Genomic DNA, 19,449 nt, shown 5'->3' on the forward strand with positions numbered 1-19,449 from the left:
TTAGCGGAGTCTGTAACCTGAAGCGTATGTAACCTGAAGCGTATGTAACCCGAGGTACCACTGTACTTAACCTAGTATGAATTCAAGGGATGAGGGGAGCATGGCACACAGTGGGCACCCCCAGGGCAGTTTTTGGGCGCAGATATCCAGGTCCTCAGAATGCAGCTGGGCTGGCTTACTACATTTCAAAGCCTCTTTAATAATACACAGGCACACATGTAACTTGCAACTTATGCACATTTAACATCTTCACCTTTTATGTGCCTGGCAATATTTTTTTTAAAGGGGGCGGAAAGGAGCCGTCCATGGGGGGGGGGAGACTTTGGTAATCCCACCAATGTGTTTTGACTATATGTGTTGTTGGTGCTTTCCCCAGAACTTAACCCCATGTAAACTGAGAGTGGCCGGTGCATCCAGTTAAGTCTGCATCATTTGCATCCGGCACTTGGGGGGAGGCACCTGACCCGATCCTATCCATTGAACGAGGGACTCATCTTGGGTGATGATAGGCCTCCTCTTAAACTTGTTGTTGTTTAGTCGTTTAGTCGTGTCCGACTCTTTGTGACCCCATGGACCAGAGCACGCCAGGCACTCCTGTCTTCCACTGCCTCCCGCAATTTGGTCAGACTCATGCTGGTAGCTTCGAGAACACTGTCCAACCATCCCGTTCTCTGTCGTCCCCTTCTCCTTGTGCCCTCCATCTTTCCCAACATCAGGGTCTTTTCCAGGGAGTCTTCTCTTCTCATGAGGTGGCCAAAGTACTGGAGCCTCAGCTTCAGGATCTGTCCTTTCAGTGAGCATTCAGGGCTGATTTCCCTAAGAATGGATCGGTTTGATCTTCTTGCAGTCCATGGGACTCTCAAGAGTCTCCTCCAGCACCATAATTCAAAAGCATCCATTCTTCGGCGATCAGCCTTCTTTATGGTCCAGCTCTCACTTCCATACATCACTACTGGGAAAACCATAGCTTTAACTATAGGGACCTTTGTTGGCAAGGTGATGTCTCTTCGCCACGGCAAGGCAGTGATCCATGAAGGGGCCTCTTAAACTTACCTACGAACAAAACTCCTAAGCCTGGCTTGGCTGGAGAGCGGGGCGAACCCATGCGCTCCTGTCTTACCCTTTCTATGGCCCGGGGATTACTAAAGTCCCAGGCAGCGCGATGGTCTCCTGGGTCCGCCTTATGTTGCCAAAGGGATCTCCCCACTTGGGTTCAGCGCTGTGTACCATTCCAGGCGGAGTTGTGGGGGTTAGAGAGAAGGAGCAGCTCTGGGGGCTTGGCTTGGCTTTTGTCCGCCCTTCATTCACTCTCTCTCCTCTTTTTTTCTTTGCAGTAGCCGCTCGCTCTCAGCAGGGGCTCCCTCGCCTTGCCTCCTTGTTTGCTTAGCGGCGGGCCGGCCGCAGAACTACTTTTGCGCACACAGCAGCAGCCGCGTCGCCCTCCCGGGTTTTTGTGCGCGTGTGAGTGTGGGCGCCGCGCTCCCTTCCAAGGAAACTCGACGGATCGCTTGGGGCGCCCCGAGGTAGCGTGCCTGGAGGAGCCGTGCCTTTTCCGCGCAGCCCTATCGCCCAAGGAAGAGGAGGGATAACCGTAGGGGCTTGTTGACACAGGCACGATCCCAGGAGTTGGAATTCCCCCCACATACACACACCACACACACCCAGCGCGAAGGTGACGGGGGACCCTGGCGGCTGCAGCTGGTGCGTAAGAGTGCTGCGCGCGGAAGAGGCTCTGCTACTTAACTGCTTTCACGTCCCTTATTATTGTCCTGGAGCAAGAAGGGAGAAGGCGACTTGATCCAGCACCCCTGCTCTCTTCCGCCTCCTTCCCGGTGCAGTTTCGCCGGAGATGGCATTTTGGGTGAGTTGCTCGCTTGTTTTTTTCCTACCCACCCCCGGCTAAATTTGCCTCCTCTTTTGTTTGCATGCTCCCTGCAAGACCTGGTGGCTTCTGCCCGGGCTGGGAGAAGCAGCAAAAAAGAAAAGAAAAGAAGGGAAAGTGGGCTTTTTGTGGTATGTGTGCTTAATATTTTTTGCATTGAGAATGCTGGAAAGGGGGGTCGCGCAGAGCCCTCCCCCCCCGTCTCTCCCCCCCCCCCACCCGTTCTCATTTTCTGCACCTCGTCTTCCCAAGTTTTCCCCTCCATTCATTCCCCCTACCCTCCCTTCCCTTCCCTTTCCCGGCGCAATCGAGGCGGCGCACGCGGCTTTTGAATGGAACTTTTCCACGCCGCGCAAAAGGGCATCGGGTTTGGGGCGGCTTCTTTGGCCGGGTCCCTCGGAACTTATTTGGGAGGCCTCCGATCTGGTTTGGGGGGTGGGATGGGAGGCCGGCATCGCCTCCCTCGCCGGGCACAGAGGAGCGCTTGTATACACATCTGTGTGTGTGTGTCTGTGTGTGAGTTGGCCGGCCGCTGCGTCCTCGGGAGAGCGAGGTGTGTTTACAAGGGGAGCCTCCGGCCTTCCAGAATGACCCTTTTATTCTTGCCTGCCCGCTCGCCTCCCCCATTTCGCTTGCAGCCCCACCCCGGCAGCCTAGCAAGAGTGGTGTGGGGTGGTGGGGAAATAAGGGCGCATTTCTGCCACTTTTAAGCCTTGCCAAGGGAAGATGGGTTTGGCTGGACTTTTCCCTCCAAAGAGACCAGCAGTGTTCCTTGGGAATCTCTCGGTTTCAGCCATCATAGCCCTCTAGAGTGGCCCCCATCTCCCTGTCCCATTTGTCTGGAGGAGGAGGAGGAAGGGGGGCGGGAAGGAGAGCCATCCAGCAGTGGCAGCAGCAGCAGCAGAGACCCTTCCCCTCCGAGCACTGGAGGGCTGGACTTGGTCCCACCCCCCTCTGCCTCCTTTGTTCAGATGGAGGTGCTTGTTTGTCCCACTGGGAGCTCAGGAAGAAACATGAAACCTGCCTACCAGAAGGAGGGAGAAGTGGGGTGGTTGCGGGGAGAGCCCCATGCTCCTCTCTGAAACCTGCCTATATTATGGGAAGTTTGGGGGTGCGCAATGGGGAGGGGGAACAGAATAGCTGGTGTACTTTTTTTGCCCATGTGCATGCTTAGGGGGGAGAGGCTGGAGGACTTTAGAGAGGGAAAGTCCTGTTGAAGAGGAGACTGAAGATAGCCCTGCAAAGGTTCCAGCGATTTTTGCTCTGTGTTTTGAACAGGGAGTGTCCCTCTGTACATTATTACACACACCCTTCTTGTGATCTGTTAGCAACAAGATTCACTGAGATGTTCAGTACAAGTAAAGAAGATCTCAGTTTGCACTCTCACCTCCCAACTTTTAGGCTAAGCATGCCCAGATTTGATGGCGTGCAAGAACTTTGTCTGCAGAGTTGGCGGTTTCTGAGTAAAAAAACCCCCAACAATCACTTGCTTAAAATCACTTAATTGTTGGGTTTAGTTCCCCATTTGACCATCCTTTTGTGCTCACCCCAATCAAAGAGGCGAATGGGATGATTCACCCTCTCTTCCTCTCTGTGCATGTTAATGAGGTAGTAAAAAATTTATGTACAGTATCCTGGGCAAACAGTAGTTATTACATGGCAATTAATTCAGAATCAAGCCTGTGTGTGCTTTGCGAGCATGCTAGAAGTTGTTCATTTAAGACAGATTCATTTATTAACAGAGTTTATAATTCACACAGAGGATCTCCCCTTCTGGGTTTTTTTTGGGGGGGGGGTCAGGATTGTGGCTTGGGTTAAACCCCTGTCTCCTGCAGGCTGTGGTCCCAGTCCGGATCAGTTCCCCCCAGAGGCAGATGTTTATGGCTAAAAAAGGGAAGGACACTTCCAGTGCCAAGCTGAGAGGTAGCATCATGTGTAGTTTGGTCCATGCAAAGCTCAAGCCATAAGATCACAAGATGATTCAGGCCAGAATGTTGATTCAGACCAGTATAGCCCATCTAGTCCAGCATCCTGTTCTCACAGTGGCCAGCTAGATGCCTGTGGGAAACCTCCAAGCAGGACATGAGCACAGCAGCACTGCTCACCTGTGATTCCCAGCAACTGGAATTCTGTGTCACGCAGCCTCTGGCAGAGCATAGCCTTTGTGCTCATTCATCAGATGTCAGAATAACAAAGTGACTTTCTTTTTTAGTTTGTTGTTGTAGTGTTTGTTCTCTTTTGTTTATTTGTGATGTTTGTTACGCTTGCAGAAAACCCAATAATTTTTTTTTTTTTAAAAAAAGAGAATCAGAAAGTGGCAAAGGCACGCAGGCTCCTACTTTTTCCTGACCTCTGTTGGGTCGCAACTGAGGCTGCAATCCAAGCACCACTTAACCTGGGAGTAAACCCCGTTGGAACATAGGAAGCTGCCTTCTGCTGAGTCAGTCCAGTGGCCAGTTTAGCTCAGTCACTACACAAATGGCAGTAGCTGCCCAGCATTTTGGATGCTGGACAATCCCACTCTGGGGATTGAACCTGCGAGTTCCTGGAGGCTGAACCAGGGATTTTCTGCTGACAGGGCAGATGCTCTGCCACTCAGCAACAGCCCTTCCTCCCATCTGAATCCAGCAGAACTTCTGGGCTAGACGTGGTTGGGATTTCCCTGTAAAGGAGTCATTATTACCATTAGCGCACCCAGTGGGTATGTAATCTGTCAATACGACATTTCGTTCGGGAACGCTTTCCTTTCCGTTTGGAATAACTGGGCTTGTTTTCAGGGTGGGGGTTTAAGAAAACCAAGTATCCCCTTGCTGGGAGAGTTAGTGAGAACAGCTAGTGGCATTTGGCGTTTCCCACCAGCCCTCTAGCTACTGAATACAGTGGTACCTCGGGTTACATACACTTCAGGGTACATACGCTTCAGGTTACAGACTATGCTAACCCAGAAATAGTACCTCAGGTTAAGAACTTTGCTTCAGGATGAGAACAGAAATCGCGCAGTGGGAGGCCCCATTAGCTAAAGTGGTGCTTCAGGTTAAGAACAGTTTCAGGTTAAGAACGGACCTCCGGAATGAATTAAGTACGTAACCAGAGGTACCACTGTAGTACAGAAAATCTGAGCCGTGAGACCCCCTTTTTTAAAAAAAACACACCAATTCTTTCCCAAAAGGACCACTCCTCCTCCTGTAGCAATGTAGACTTGGGAATCTATCCTGACAATAAATATTACTAGCTGTGGACTCATAGTACAAAATAATTGCCTTTCTTTGGAAAAGTTGCCAAACTTTGCTGCGGCTGACCCTGAGAGAGGGAATTCGTGCTTTGGGAAGGACAGCGTTAATAGCCGGAGCCTGCGCTGTGGGTGGGTTGCCAAGAGATCTCCTTTGCAAGTGTGTCAGATGCAAATCAAAAGAGAGGAGGGGGAGCATCAAGACTCTCTCCGCTAACAGCTGTGGCAGACGGCCACTTTCATCACCTTGCGCTGCCTGCAGAGGAGCAAATGTAGCACATGGTGGTGTGACCGTTTGCCAGCAGATGTCACCCCCTGCGCTGGAGAGAAATGGGAAGAGTCCCTGAAGATTTGGGGAGGAGGGGGGAGGCCCTCGCTCCCTCTCCTCCAGGCAGAGGCTGGGCTTGGTGCTTTGTTAAGCCACCGCCTTTTCATTTAGGCCAAATCCTATTGTCACCCCATCGTCTGTTGCGGGCCTTGGGGGCATCTGCGCCCCAAGCCACTTAGCTGCATTTCCAATCAAGCTGACGACGCTGCTGGGTCAAAAGTCCAGAAATAATGGACCACTTCCATGGGACGCTGTGCCGGGTTGACTTGGGGAAGAGGAAGGGACATTCCTTTAAATGAAGGACATCTGGCAACTCTGCTGCTGGCTGCCGGCTCTTTGATTTACTGGGGTCAAGTGGGTGGTGCCGAGATCTCGTTTCATTCGTTCAGCAGAGGCTAAGTCACCGGGTGCGTGGGTGTGAGAAGAAGAGAGTCCCCAATATAACCATGTGTACAAATGAATGCTTTGGAAGACTATATTTGGTGCTGTGGTCTCCCAGCGTATGTTTGCAGTTGCAGAGAGTTGGCCATGTTAGTCTCTTGCAGCAAGGAACAAGGCGCCTGTAAGACTAAGACCAGGTTTTTCTAAGCAAGAGCCTTCATAATCTGATGTGCAGCATGGACATTGAAGGTTATGGGTGCCCCATGCATCCATCTGTCCCGCTTTTCAACAGTCCTTCACTGTGGCGTTGTGGTCTAAACCACTGGGCCTCTTGGGCTTGCTGATCAGTAAAAGTCAGTGGTTCGAATCCCTGCGATAGGCTGATCTCTTGTTGCTCTATCCCAGCTCCTGCCAACCTAGCAGTTTGAAAGCACGCCAGTGCAAGTAGATAAATAGGTACCGCTGTGGCGGAAGGTAAACAGTGCACTGAGGGCCTTCTCAGTAGTGGTGCCCACCCTGTGGAACTCCCTCCCATCAGATGTCAAGGAAATAAACAACTATCTGACTTTTAGAAGACATCTGAAGGCAGCCCTGTTTAGGGAGGATGTTTCATTGTGCTTTTAATTCTGTTTGGAGCCACCCAGAGTGGCTGGGGAAACCTAGCCAGATGGGCGGGGTATAAATAGTAAATTATTATTATTATTATCTGTCACGGTGTCCCGTTGCGCTAGAAGCGGTTTAGTCATGCTGTCCTCATGACCGGAAGGCTATCTGTGGACAAACGCCGGCTCCCTTGGCCTGAAAAGCGAGATGAGCGCCACAATCCCATGGTCGCCTTTGACTGGACTTAACCATCCAGAGGTCCTTTACCTTACCTTTTACTCTGTAGTGTGATCAGGGAACACTCAATTGTTGGCTTATGCGTGCTTGCGATTTATTTAAACAATTTATACGCCACTTAACTACAGTAGCAGTTTACAAAGACACAGTACAAAAATAAAATAAAATAATCAGTTAAAACGCCTGCTGGAATAATAATAATAATAATAATAATAATAATAATAATATGGCACTGGAAGTTCAGTAGGGAGGGAACCTGTCTGACCTCAGCTGGAAAGAGTTCTGTAAAACTGGGTCCACAATACTGAGAGCACAACTCTGGTGCATCCAAGCAATGGGGGACCGTTAACAGTGTTACTCCCTTGAAGACCTCAGTTATCAGGGCAGGGATATAAAGGATCAGGCAGTCCTTGAGGTATCCTGGGCCCAAATTGTTAAGAGCCTTGTAAATTGACCCAGGAACCTTGAACCTGGCCCAGTAACGTATGGGCAGCCAGTGCAAACTTTTGAGCACATGGTGGTTCAGCATCCGTTTGAAGATTTCCAGCACGGGAGAACACTTCCCCCTCTATTGGTTCCATTGTCAACCTGTTCTTACTGACAGATTGAGAGGGAGACTGTGCATGTTGCTGGACTACAATTCTCATCATGCCTGACCATTGGCCATGCTGACTGGGGCTGATGGGAGTTGGAGTCCAATGACAACAGGAAGGTCATGAGGTGTGGGGTATACAATGCATCCATAGTAGAGAGAATTGTTTCCAAATTTGAGGTTAAAAAGGTTAAAGCAGGAAGACACATGCATGATGAGCCCACATGGGTGGTTTACTAGCGCATGAATCCACAAAGGTTTAAAGGTAAAGGTAAAGGGACCCCTGACCATTACGTCCAGTCTTGGCCGACTTTGGGGTTGTGGTGTTCATCTCGCTTTATTGGCTGAGGGAGCCGGTGTACAGCTTCCGGGTCATGTGGCCAGCATGACTAAGCCGCTTCTGGCGAACAAGAGCAGTGCACGGAAACGGCGTTTACCTTCCCGCCAGAGCGGTACCTATTTATCTACTTGCACTTTGACGTGTTTTTGAACTGCTAGGTTGGCAGGAGCAGGGACCAAGCAACAGGAGCTCACCACATCGCGGGGATTCAAACTGACAGCCTTCTGATCGGCAAGTCCTAAGCTCTGTGGTTTAACCCACAGCACCAACCACAAAGGTTTATTCCTCCGTAAATTTGTTCCTCTTTAAGGTGCTGCAGGGGTCTCAATTTAAACGTTTTGGGATACTTGGAAAAAAGGATAGCTGAGAGACTGGAGGTATTGGTGTGTGCATTCAAGGCCGACATCTCTGGTTGTCATCCTAAAAAGAAAATTATATAAGATCTTTTTTAAAAAAAGCATGGACATTAAAGATTCATGGCACTTCTGGAGCCCTGGCACTGGAAGCAGCAAAGCCTTGTTTGTGCCGGAGAACTTTCACCTTCTGCAGGAAACCCAGGCCAGTTTCCCTTTGCATCCTTGGGTGGCCTTGAATACTTTGGATGCTCTCAACTTTTGTAAAATAGGCCCCAGGCTACCCAAGCACGCGGCAGGTACTTGCAGCAGCTATCTGTATTGTTAAAAGTTCTGTGTTGCTTTCAAGGTGTACAAATGGCCTTGCAGAAAAGTAAAGCACATGGCGAGTTTGTGTGGGAAGGTTTGCAGTGGTTCTCAAAGGGTGTGGTAAGTGTCACGGAAAGATTCATGGACAATTAAAGAAACATTTAAACATGTCAGTGCACTGTAATAGAGTACAGCATAGTATAGTATCAAAATAATTTTTTTTTTTGGGGGGGGATGGATATACAACCAGAAACAGTATCTAAGCCTCTCTTCAAGAATATTGGCTATTCGGCTATGGTTCTCGACAGCATATTGTTGTGAACAGGAATTTTCAACAAATACAAACGATCAGAAAAGAGATTTGTGTGAGAAGATGAGAGTTTGTCTCAAATTAGGCCTCACATAAATGAGATTACCCGGCAAGAGCAAGCGCACACCTCTCATGGAGTTTGTATACATGCTTCATATTTAAGAAGCTCATTTATAATTATATTGTGGGAATGATTCATGTTCTCATGTAGATGTGTTGTTTTATACTTTTCTGGGTGTCCCATGATAATAATACAAAGTAGTTGTGTTCTGTGTTGTAAATCAAGCACGGCTAGGAGTTGCTTCTGTGTGTTTTCCAATGTATTTCTTATCAATAACAAATTCAGTGAGCAAAGTTTTGTTCTGAAAGCGTGGCCCAGAGGGAAAAAAGTTTGAGAACCACTGGTCTAAATAGAGGGGCAAGCTGGAAGTTCAGAAACACCAGTGAGGAAGTTAGACCTCGACGGAGGGTTGAGGCAAATGTGATGGGGTACCCGCTTGTATTTTGGTCACTTGTGTGCCTTGTTTGCTCATAATAAAGCAGGCAGTGAGGTGGGGGGGGGGTGTTATTTATTTATTGTCTGAAGTGGGCGAGGCGAGGAAAAGCCCTCCTCAGCCCATGAATGGGCCATTTTGGCCATGACCAATTCATGGGAGGGGGATGCAAGTGGTGCTGTGGTCTAAACCACAGAGCCTAGGACTTGCCGATCAGAAGGTCAGCGGTTCGAATCCCCGCGACAGGGTGAGCTCCCGTTGCTCGGTCCCTGCTCCTGCCCACCTAGCAGTTTGAAAGCACGTCAAAGTGCAAGTAGATAAATAGGTACCACTCCAGTGGGAAGGTAAACGGCGTTTCCGTGTGCTGCTGTGGTTCACCAGAAGTGGCTTAGTCATGCTGGCCACATGACCCAGAAGCTGTCTGCAGATAATAATAATAATAATTTATTTGTACCCCGCCCATCTGGCTGGGTTTCCCCAGCCACTCTGGGCGGCTTCCACAAATACCAAAAATACACTAATATGTCATACATTAAAAACATCCCTGAACAGACAAACACCGGCAGACAAACGCCGGCTCCCTCGGCCTATAAAGCAAGATGAGCACGCAACCCCAGAGTCATCTGCGACTAACGGTCAGGGGTACCTTTACCTTTACCTTTAATTCATGGGAGCATTAAAATAGTTAGGGTGTGCTCCCAACTGATGCTCTGGGATAGCTCAGGCAGTAGCGGATGAGACTCTTAATCTCAGGGTTGTGAGTTTGAGCCCTGTGTTGGGGAACAGATTCCTGCATTGCAGGGGGTTGGACTAGATGACCCTCGTGGTCTCTTCCAATTCTATGAAAAGTCCACAATACTGTGATATCTTGGGGAGGAGCTTCACATACTTTGCCTGGGGAAGACGAGTGACTGAGACCCTGGGGAGCCACTGCCAATCAGTGTGGACAAAAACAACCTAGACGGACCAAGCATCTGACACTGACAGGTTCCTATGTTCATTCTGGTGCTTTTTAGGAAAGACTGACAATGGGACTTCTGTTCATCGCCCACCTGAAACTCACAAGATGATCTCATTATGGCCGAAATAGCTCTCTGACAGCCAGCAATGTTTCTGATTGAATGCCACTGGTATGACATTGAAATACGCCAACAATCCTCACACTGAGGGTGAAGGATTCCCAGTGGCAAGCAAGGAAGTACCTTCACATGCAGAGATTAAGGCTTGCTTAAGTTTCTGATAGGGACACTTGCCGATCAGAAGGTTGGCGGTTCGAATCCCCGCGACTGGGTGAGCTCCCATTGCTCGGTCCCTGCTCCTGCCCACCTAGCAGTTCGAAAGCACATCAAAGTGCAAGTAGATAAATAGGTACCGCTCCGGCGGGAAGGTAAACAGCGTTTCTGTGTGCTGCTCTGGTTCGCCAGAAGTGGCTTAGTCATGCTGGCCACATGACTCGGAAGCTGTACACCAGTTCCCTCGCCAGTAAAGCGAGATGAGCGCCGCAACCCCAGAGTCGTCCATGACTGGACCAAACAGTCAGGGGTCCCTTTACCATTACCTAAGTTTCTGATGTGCCCCAATCACAGGACAGGGAAAGGAATCACAGAAGGCAGCAGATGGAAAGCACCTGCCAGTCTACAGTAGCCAGAGATGTGATGGGAGGCGTTCGGTTGCACAGTTTGTAATATCCTTGCTAAATTCATCACTCTTATCCTGTAGCTATCATCCTTTATCTCCTTAAGCCTCTGCTCTGGCTCCCTCTCATTTTTCTACATCAGCCACAAGCTCCTGGCACCAGTGACAAAATGAATCACAGCAAGGTGTTTGTGGGAGCTGCTAGTTCCAGGTGAAGGAAGTGTGTCCAAGAAGCCAAATACTTTATATTTGATCTCCAGTACAGATAATGCATGCAGGAGATCTGGGAATGTTTCCTCTTTCTCAGCTACCGAATGCTCGCAAGGGGTCTCCCTGACGAAGGTGTGTTATCTGCATTTGCAGCTATTTCTTGTTGCCAGCGTGCAGTGGCGTAGCGTGGGGGGTGCAGGGGGGGCCGGCCGCACCGGGCGCAACATCTGGGGCGTGCGCGCTCACACTCACAGCTCTCTGCCCCCTGCTAAAATCCACAGGTTAGGGGGCGCAAATTACTTGCCTTGCCCCGGGTGCTGACAACCCACGCTACGCCACTGCCAGCGTGGACTCGATCAGTAAAATTAGTTTTGTGTTTTGCGAGAAATCTGTATTAAGTTGTTCTGCGCTGCTGCACAAACATACGCACGCTCTCTCTCTCTCTCAATCTGCAAATTAGCCAAACAGGTTAATAATTTACCAGTCCCCCTCTTCCTTCCCTCTACATCTGTTGTAGTTTTGTAAAATCTCATTTGGGAAAGAGCTTTGTTAAAGATCGCCCTCCCCTTTCCCCCATAGCACACTGTTAATCTCCTGGGAGAATGTGCTGGCATGGAAATCTTCGCAGGCTCCTTTCTGCTGCTCATTTTGGCTCTGGCCAGAGTCCCTCCTTCTTTCACTCTCTTAGTTCTCTAACAATGCCCGGGGTGCCATATTCTGGAGCCAGACTAGGAGAAAGATAGAGCACAGAAACTCCAGGTTGGAAAGATGGATGGAAGGTTTAGTTAGCCCCTGTGTGGGGGCAGGTAGGAACTAGACTGAAAAGGCAAATGAAGAAGGCGTAAAGGTTATTTATTATCTTAGGAAGCTACCTTATACCTAGTCCAACTTGTTGGCATCTGTCTGTCTCAGAAGACAATAGATGAGTGTGCCTTTGATGGGGAAGTCAAACCATTGGAGGGTTACAGCGCATTCTGTGGTTGTAGAGACTGATATGGGAGAGACATACAGTGGTACCTCGGGTTACACACACCTTGGGTTACAAACTCCTCTAACCCAGAAATAGTACCTCGGGTAAAGAACTTTGCTTCAGGATGAGAACAGAAATTGCGTGGCGGCGGCAGTGGGAAGCCCCATTAGCTAAAGTGGTACCTCAGGTTAAGAACGGTTTCAGGTTAAGAATGGACCTCCGGAACAAAATAAGTTCGTTACCAGAGGTACCACTGTATCCTCACAAATCCTCACATTTTCCCAACTTCCTTTTGGCAAGGAATAACAATAAGACTTTAATGGTGGTTTAAGTTTGTAATGTTAAGTCTGCATTGAACAACAATGAGCATATGATGTTTCCTTTGGGCCTTCCAGAGTAGTACTGCTATCTGAGAGCCTTGGGGGTGGCTAACCTTTGGTCCAGGGTTGTCTTTACCATAGGCGCCAGGGGTGCTGGGCACCCGGGCGCCGGGCTCCCTGGGGCGCATGGTTGAGAGTTCGGGGACCGAGAGTTGGAGTCTGGGGAAGAGTCTGCCCGTCGGTTGGAGCGCCATGGTGGGCTCTTCTGCCGTGGTCGGCTCTGCGCCGTGAGTTCGGGGGTGAGCGAGCCAGCAAGGTGCTGAGGCGGCCGGCTGGCTCTGCCCTTCTGTGTGCCTGGGATTGGCATAGGTCCGTGGAGAGGCCAACCCAGCGCACGCTGGTTATGCCATGAGGCGCCCGGCTTCACTCAGTCGCCGACGCTGATGCCTTGGGCTGGTTTGTTGCGCTAGGCTCCTTATGTTTCCTGTTTTCTTTTCCTGAGCAGAGATAATCATGGTGTCAGCTCCCTAAAAAATGTCGACAACTCTGGGCAATCTGGGGGGGGGGGGCAGATTTTTGTACCGCGGCGCCGCATATGCTTAAGACGGCCCTGCTTTGGTCTTCTAGATGATGTTGGACTACAAGTCCCATAACCCCCCAGCTATTGACCTTTGTTCCTCAGACCTCACCAGAAGTACTGTGTCCAGTTCTGGGCACCACAGTTCAAGAAGGACACTGACAAACTGGAACGTGTCCAGAGGAGGGCAACCAAAATGGTCAAAGGCCTGGAAACGATGCCTTATGAGGAACGGCTAAGGGAGCTGGGCATGTTTAGCCTGGAGAAGAGGAGGTGAAGGGGTGATATGATAGCCATGTTCAAATATATAAAAGGATGTCACATAGAGGAGGGAGAAAGGTTGTTTTCTGCTGCTCCAGAGAAGCAGACACGGAGCAATGGATCCAAACTACAAGAAAGAAGATTCCACCTAAACATTAGGAAGAACTTCCTGACAGTAAGAGCTGTTTGACAGTGGAATTTGCTGCCAAGGAGTGTGGTGGAGTCTCCTTCTTTGGAGGTCTTTAAGCAGAGGCTTGACAACCATATGTCAGGAGTGCTCTGATGGTGTTTCCTGCTTGGCAGGGGGTTGGACTCGATGGCCCTTCTGGTCCACTCCAACTCTATGATTCTATGATTCCTTAACTAGAGATGGTGTTTCATGTGAGGCTGTTAATGTAACCAAAAGCAGTAATTTCCAATTTACTGTGATATATTTTATTACGGAAGTTTCAGACAACGCAGTCACAGTGTCAGGGCTGGTCCAAGACATTTTGCTGTCTGAGGCAGAGGAGCAAATGGTGCTCCCCCATCATAGTGCCCTCCCCTTTTCTCTCCTGTCATGGTGCCTAGCGCCAACGGCCCATCAAGTTGTTTCCTCCCCTTTTTGTGGCACAACCCCACAAGTGCATCTCCACCTCTTTACGGCAATAATAAATTTGTGCTTCTTTTAATGACCACCCAATTTCTCCCCCTGAGGCATCCACCTCAGTCTGCATAATGATAGGGCTGGCCCCATACTGGGAAAGTGTTCTCTCCTCGACTCTGACACCTTCCTATTCCCGCTTCAAAAGCCACCCTTTTACTATGGCAGATTTTGCTTCAGAGCTCCATACATACAGTTACAAACGGCCTCCCCTGGGGCTCCGGTTCCTCTCAGGAGTCCGCAAAGTCAAATACCTCTCATCAACGATTTTCATGATTATGCACTACAAAAAAGCTATGTTTTCTTCAACTTGTAATGGAGTTGATGTAGCCTTTTAAAAGGACCTTATTTGACACGTATACTGTATGGTGTTTTGGGGTAGGGTTATTTTATTTGTTTTATTGTGTTGTATTGCATTTTTTTATATATAGATATAATTCACCCTGGTACCTTATGGTCAAGGATGAGTAACAAATATAATAATAATGATGGTGATCCTAACCCACAGCACACGCTTGGTAACAAGACACAGATTTACAGATGTTCTGCCAACTCCTTTCCTTGATGGGCTTGTGTACTTAGAATTCTATGACTTGAAAAGTTCAAGGTGTCTTTCATGCCAGAGCTGAAAGATGTGCTGCCAATGAGACAATTAAAAGAATAAAACACAAACTCAAGGTCAGATAAAACGTGCATTCATATTCCAATTTTAAATGTCTTGTGGAGGGGAAAGCTCTCATGGATTTTTCAGCTAGTCTAGCTAAAGCCAAGTACTTATACAGCACAACCCTGTGCGTGTTTACTCAAAAGTAATTCCCACCTCTTGTTTGGCATCTGGGTAAGGGCCAGCTGAACCTCATGGGCACCAAAAGTGGTCTACCACAAGACCGCAGCAATTTGGGTATTATGATCCCAGGTCATTTAGAGCTTTATCAGTGAGACCTGCAGCAAAATGCAGCATGGAGTTCCCCTGTTTAAGCCAGCCATGCCCTTTTGCAGGACACTCCATTCCATTCTCCCGCTTTTGCCCCTATCCTTTTGTGAAGCTTGGGGTTCCTCAGGCGTGCTAATTCCTTCCTCCTGTGCCATTCTACATACAACAGGTCAAAATAAGCTCTTTGAATTGTGACTAGAAAACAAACTGGAAGCCAGTCAAGAACTTTTAACACTGTTGAAAAATGTTCAGAATGGCAGGACCCAGTTAACAACCTGGCTGCTGTTCTGAAGCAGTTGTAGTTTCCAAGTAGTCTTCAAAGAGGCTCAAGTGATTCACAAGTGTTTTCTTGTAAACCTGCCCATTTCCTCAGGCTCCGGTGGGTGAATATATATTTTGAAAGACGTAAAACCAGCACCTTAAAATGCAACAAAACAGATTTTAAAATGCAGTGCTAAAAGCTGCCCTCGGCACCAAAGGACAGCCCGTCGAAGTGCTTTAAGTTGCTTCTGCGAAAGGCTTGGGCCTTGGAAAAACTCCTGAGGAAGGTTCCTCATACTTGTTGCATTGGGCCATCAAACCCAGCACTCTGCCTCTGCTAGCAACCAGCCTAAAACCCCACTGTAGTTTCCTCTCAGCATCTGGTGCTCCACGAATGAGGAACCTGTGGTCCTCCAAATGTTGTTGGACTACAACTCCCATCATCCTTGATCATTGACCATAGTGGCTGGAGTTGATGGGAGCTCTGGTCCAATAAAAGCACAAATAAATACAGTGGTGCCTCGTTTTTTTGTGTCTCGGAAGCATTTCGGTTTTCGAACGCCGCAAACCCGGAAGTAATTGCTTCCGTTTTCAAACGCACCTCAGAAGTTGAACGGCTTCCGCTGCGTGTATTTCAATTTTTCCAATTGAACTTGCGGCCAGCCCTTTGCGCCTTGGTTTTTGAACGTTTTGGAAGTCGAACGATCTTCCTGAATGGATTACGTTTGAGAACCGAGGTACCACTGTAGTTAAAACAGAATCAGCGAAGCAGTAACCCCCTCTGCCACAAACACATTTAAAAAGCTGTAGAATATTAATCAGCCAAAGGCCTGGTAGCAGAGGAACGGGGTTTTTTTTTGCCTGGTGCCTAAAGATATGTAGGGAAGGCGTCAGACGAACCTCCCTGTTCACACTTAAACTGAGAGACCTTGATAGTACTGTCTTCCCTAAGGCCACATTCACACCAAAGTGCTGTGATACCACTTTAAGCAATCATGGCTTCTTCCAGAGAATTCTGGGAAGTGTAGTTTGTTTAGGGTGCTGATTGTTGATAGGAAGCCTCTTATTCCCCTGGCAGAACTACAATTCCCAGAGTTCCCTGGGAAGAGGAATTGTAGCTCTTTGAGGGGTTTCCTGACAACTGCAAGCACCCAAAACAAACTGCAGCTGAAGTGAAGCCCCGACTTTTTAAAAGCAGCTTCAAATGTATGGCATGAGTGTGGCCTAAATCCGAACTGTCTTTGTGGAGCACGCTTGTGTGCCTGCATTTCATTTTCCTTTAAAGCCAATTAGGAACACTTCTCGCTTCTGTGCCCCACTCTCAATAGCAGGCAGAAATTATGCTCGTGAGGAGGGAAAGAGGACACAGAACATAGTTTTCCCACCTGCCAGGAGCACCGGCTCGTCATCTGATTCCGGCAATTGGAGGCGTTTACAGCTACGGCCTAGTCGCTTTGGCACATGCATGTGAGAGGAGAGGTTGCTGGGGCGGAAAGCAAAACAACGCAGGATGCATCATGCGGGAAATTGGTGCCTTGGGGGCCTGGAGGAGAAAAGCTGAAGCAGAATAATGGTTTGAGGGTACTGGTGCTGCTACCTTGTTAAAGCTGAGCAAGTTTTAGCTCGACCTGGATGGGAGATGGCAGCGGACAGCCCCAGGTCAGCTTCTGTGACCTTACTGAAGTGCCGTAAAATGTAAGTGTAACCAAGTAGATTAAAATATATATATATTTATTTCTGAGATTCTGAAATTGGGCAATCAGTCTCTAATCAGCCGTAGTTATCTGCTGCTAGTAGTAGTAGTGCAATTTCGTAACCACTAGTTGATGGTGAATCTGGCCTTTTTAAAAAACATTTATGCCATATATTACCCACCCTTCCTCCAAGGAGTTTGTGGGAGCATGCATAGTTCTTCCCTGCCTTGTTTGGCCTCACGGTAACCCTGCAATATAGGCTATGTCTAGTTAGCTTGATAGCTGAGCAGGGTTTTTGAACCCTAGGCATCTTGTATAAGCCCTGACCAGGGGTAGGCAACCTAAGGCCTGGAGGCCAGATGCAGCCCAATCGCCTTCTCAATCTGGCCCACAGATGGTCCAGGAATCAGCGTGTTTTTACATGAGTAGAATGTGTCCTTTTATTTAAAATGCATCTCTGGTTTATTTGTGGGGCATAGGAATTCATTCACCCCCCCAAAAAAAATATAGGCCGGCCCACCACATAGTCTGAGGGACAGTGGACTGGCCCACAGCTGAAAAAGGTTGCTGACCCCTGATCTAGACTATAAGCTGCGCTTAGCCTCAATTGGCTGCGTTTGGTCGTCATCTGCATGTGGGCAGGGTTGTGATGGGAACAAACCTATGTGAGCCTTTGATTGGCGACTCCCCTCTCCACTGCAAAGGGAACATTGGAAGCTTTCCTATCCTTTTCACATAAATCACCGCTCATGGTGCTGTCCGAACCCTACGTTATGGTTAATCTGAAGTGTGCTTTGTTGGACATGAGCCAGCTTCAAACTATGGGTTACAGTGGTACCTCGGGTTAAGAACTTAATTCGTTCCGGAGGTCCGTTCTTAACCTGAAACCGTTCTTAACCTGAGGTACCACTTTAGCTAATGGGGCCTCCCGCCGCCGCTGCGCGATTTCTGTTCTCATCCTGAAGCAAAGTTCTTAATCCGAGGTACTATTTCTGGTTTAGCGGAGTCTGTAACCTGAAGCGTCTGTAACCTGCGGTACCACTGTACAGTCATACCTCATGTTACGTCCACTTCATGTTACGTTCTTTCAGGTTACGTCCCGCGGCGACCCGGAAGTACTGGAAAGGGTTACTTCCGGGTTTCACCATTCGCGCATGCGCAGACGTGCAAAATGACATCATGCGCAGAAGCGGCGAATCGCAACCTGCGTGTGCACAGACATACCACTGCGAGTTGCGTTCCTTTCATATTGCGAACGGGCCTCCGGAACGGATCCCTTTCACAACCAGAGGTACCGCTGTATAAAATTTGCTTGATTCAACCAACTCCAGTTAAGATTAACCATGGTTTGTGGTAAAAAACTGCTGTTGGCATCTGTCTGTCTTGAGAGACAGTGGAGTTCGTCTCTGGAGGTGAAGTTGGACCTCTGAGTTAGCAGCACTGAAGTGACCAACCTGGGGCTAAAGCCTGGGCAGTGTGTCTAGAGGTCCTGGGCTGCCCAGATGACAAGACACCCACTACTGGCCTTGCTAATGTGGTCCAAGCAGAGCAATATGTTTGACGCCAGCTTGGCTGCAGGAGTTGCTGGAAGGAGGTATCTAAGGTGTCTTGGAGACTCCACTCCGGATTCATGTAGGGTTTACTCCTCCCAAAGATCTCCCTCAAGGCAGCATAGGATAAGATAAAAAAGCCAATGCAATTCTGGGCTGCATCAATAGGAGTATAGCATCTAGATCAAGAGAAGTAATAGTGCCACTGTATTCTGCTCTGGTCAGACCTCACCTGGAGTACTGTGTCCAGTTCAAGAAGGACACTGACAAACTGGAACGTGTCCATGGGAGGGCAACCAAAATGGTCAAAGGCCTGGAAACGATGCCTTATGAGGAACGGCTAAGGGAGCTGGGCATGTTTAGCCTGGAGAAGAGGAGGTTAAGGGGTGATATGATAGCCATGTTCAAATATATAAAAGGATGTCACATAGAGGAGGGAGAAAGGTTGTTTTCTGCTGCTCCAGAGAAGCGGACACGGAGCAATGGATCCAAACTACAAGAAAGAAGATTCCACCTAAACATTAGGAAGAACTTCCTGACAGTAAGAGCTGTCCGACAGTGGAATTTGCTGCCAAGGGGTGTGGTGGAGTCTCCTTCTTTGGAGGTCTTTAAGCAGAGGCTTGACAACCATATGTCAGGAGTGTTCTGATGCTGGTTCCTGCTTGGCAGGGAGTTGGACTCGATGGCCCTTGTAGTCTCTTCCAACTCTATGATTCTATGATTCTAAGAGTTTTCCTTTTTCTAGATGGGCTATCTTCTCAGGTTGGCAAGCCCCACCTGCCCCTTACATCCCTCTGCAGCATGTGCAGAAAATGCCTTCTTGACCGTTCAACCCACTTTTGGTCTCGTCCGCTTAATCCCCCGGTGCCTGTCTTTGCATACAGGGGAAGTCCATTCATCAAGGGTTTGAGACTCATTGGCTACCATCACCGGTCGAAGCCATTCCTGGGGCGCGGCCGCTGTCACATGCTGACAGCTTCTAGGAGCCACAGGTGAGAGCTGAGGGGCAAGGTGTGGACAAAAGGTGAGAAAACTACCCCAGAAGGAGCACAACGTGTCTCCCACCAGAGGTACTAAACGGGCTTAGTGAAGCGCTTGGCAAAAGAAAAGGTTATGTATGAAAAAGAAGCAAAACGGCAAGAAGAGAAGATTTGAGAAAATGAAAGCTGAAGATTCTGAAAATCATGCAATTAAAAAACAGATTGAGATCTTGCAAGAATTTTGAATGATGATTCCTGATTGCCAACGCAGATTAGAAGCTGCACGTGCAAATCTTGGCCAACTAATGGAAAAGAGTTGGAAGAAGCTGAAGAATATAAAGAAGCACGTTCGGTAC

At 48.7% G+C, this 19,449-nt stretch overlaps 1 protein-coding gene and 1 long non-coding RNA gene across 2 annotated transcripts in view; one reads left to right on the forward strand and one right to left on the reverse strand.

The window, feature by feature from the left end:
• Window positions 1-19,449, reverse strand: part of LOC310671182 — a 361,314-nt gene that overhangs the window by 87,024 nt on the left and 254,841 nt on the right. The window lies entirely within an intron of this gene.
• PLXNB1 (plexin B1) overlaps window positions 1,331-19,449 on the forward strand; it is a 160,750-nt gene continuing 142,631 nt past the window's right edge. Inside the window, exon 1 of the mRNA XM_083424540.1 lies at window positions 1,331-1,861. The gene's annotated coding sequence lies outside the window, so the exon portion shown is untranslated. The remainder of the gene's footprint in view (window positions 1,862-19,449) is intronic.

This window comes from Podarcis tiliguerta (assembly GCF_965153285.1).
Source record: "Podarcis tiliguerta genome assembly, chromosome: 2".
NCBI lineage: Eukaryota > Metazoa > Chordata > Lepidosauria > Squamata > Lacertidae > Podarcis > Podarcis tiliguerta.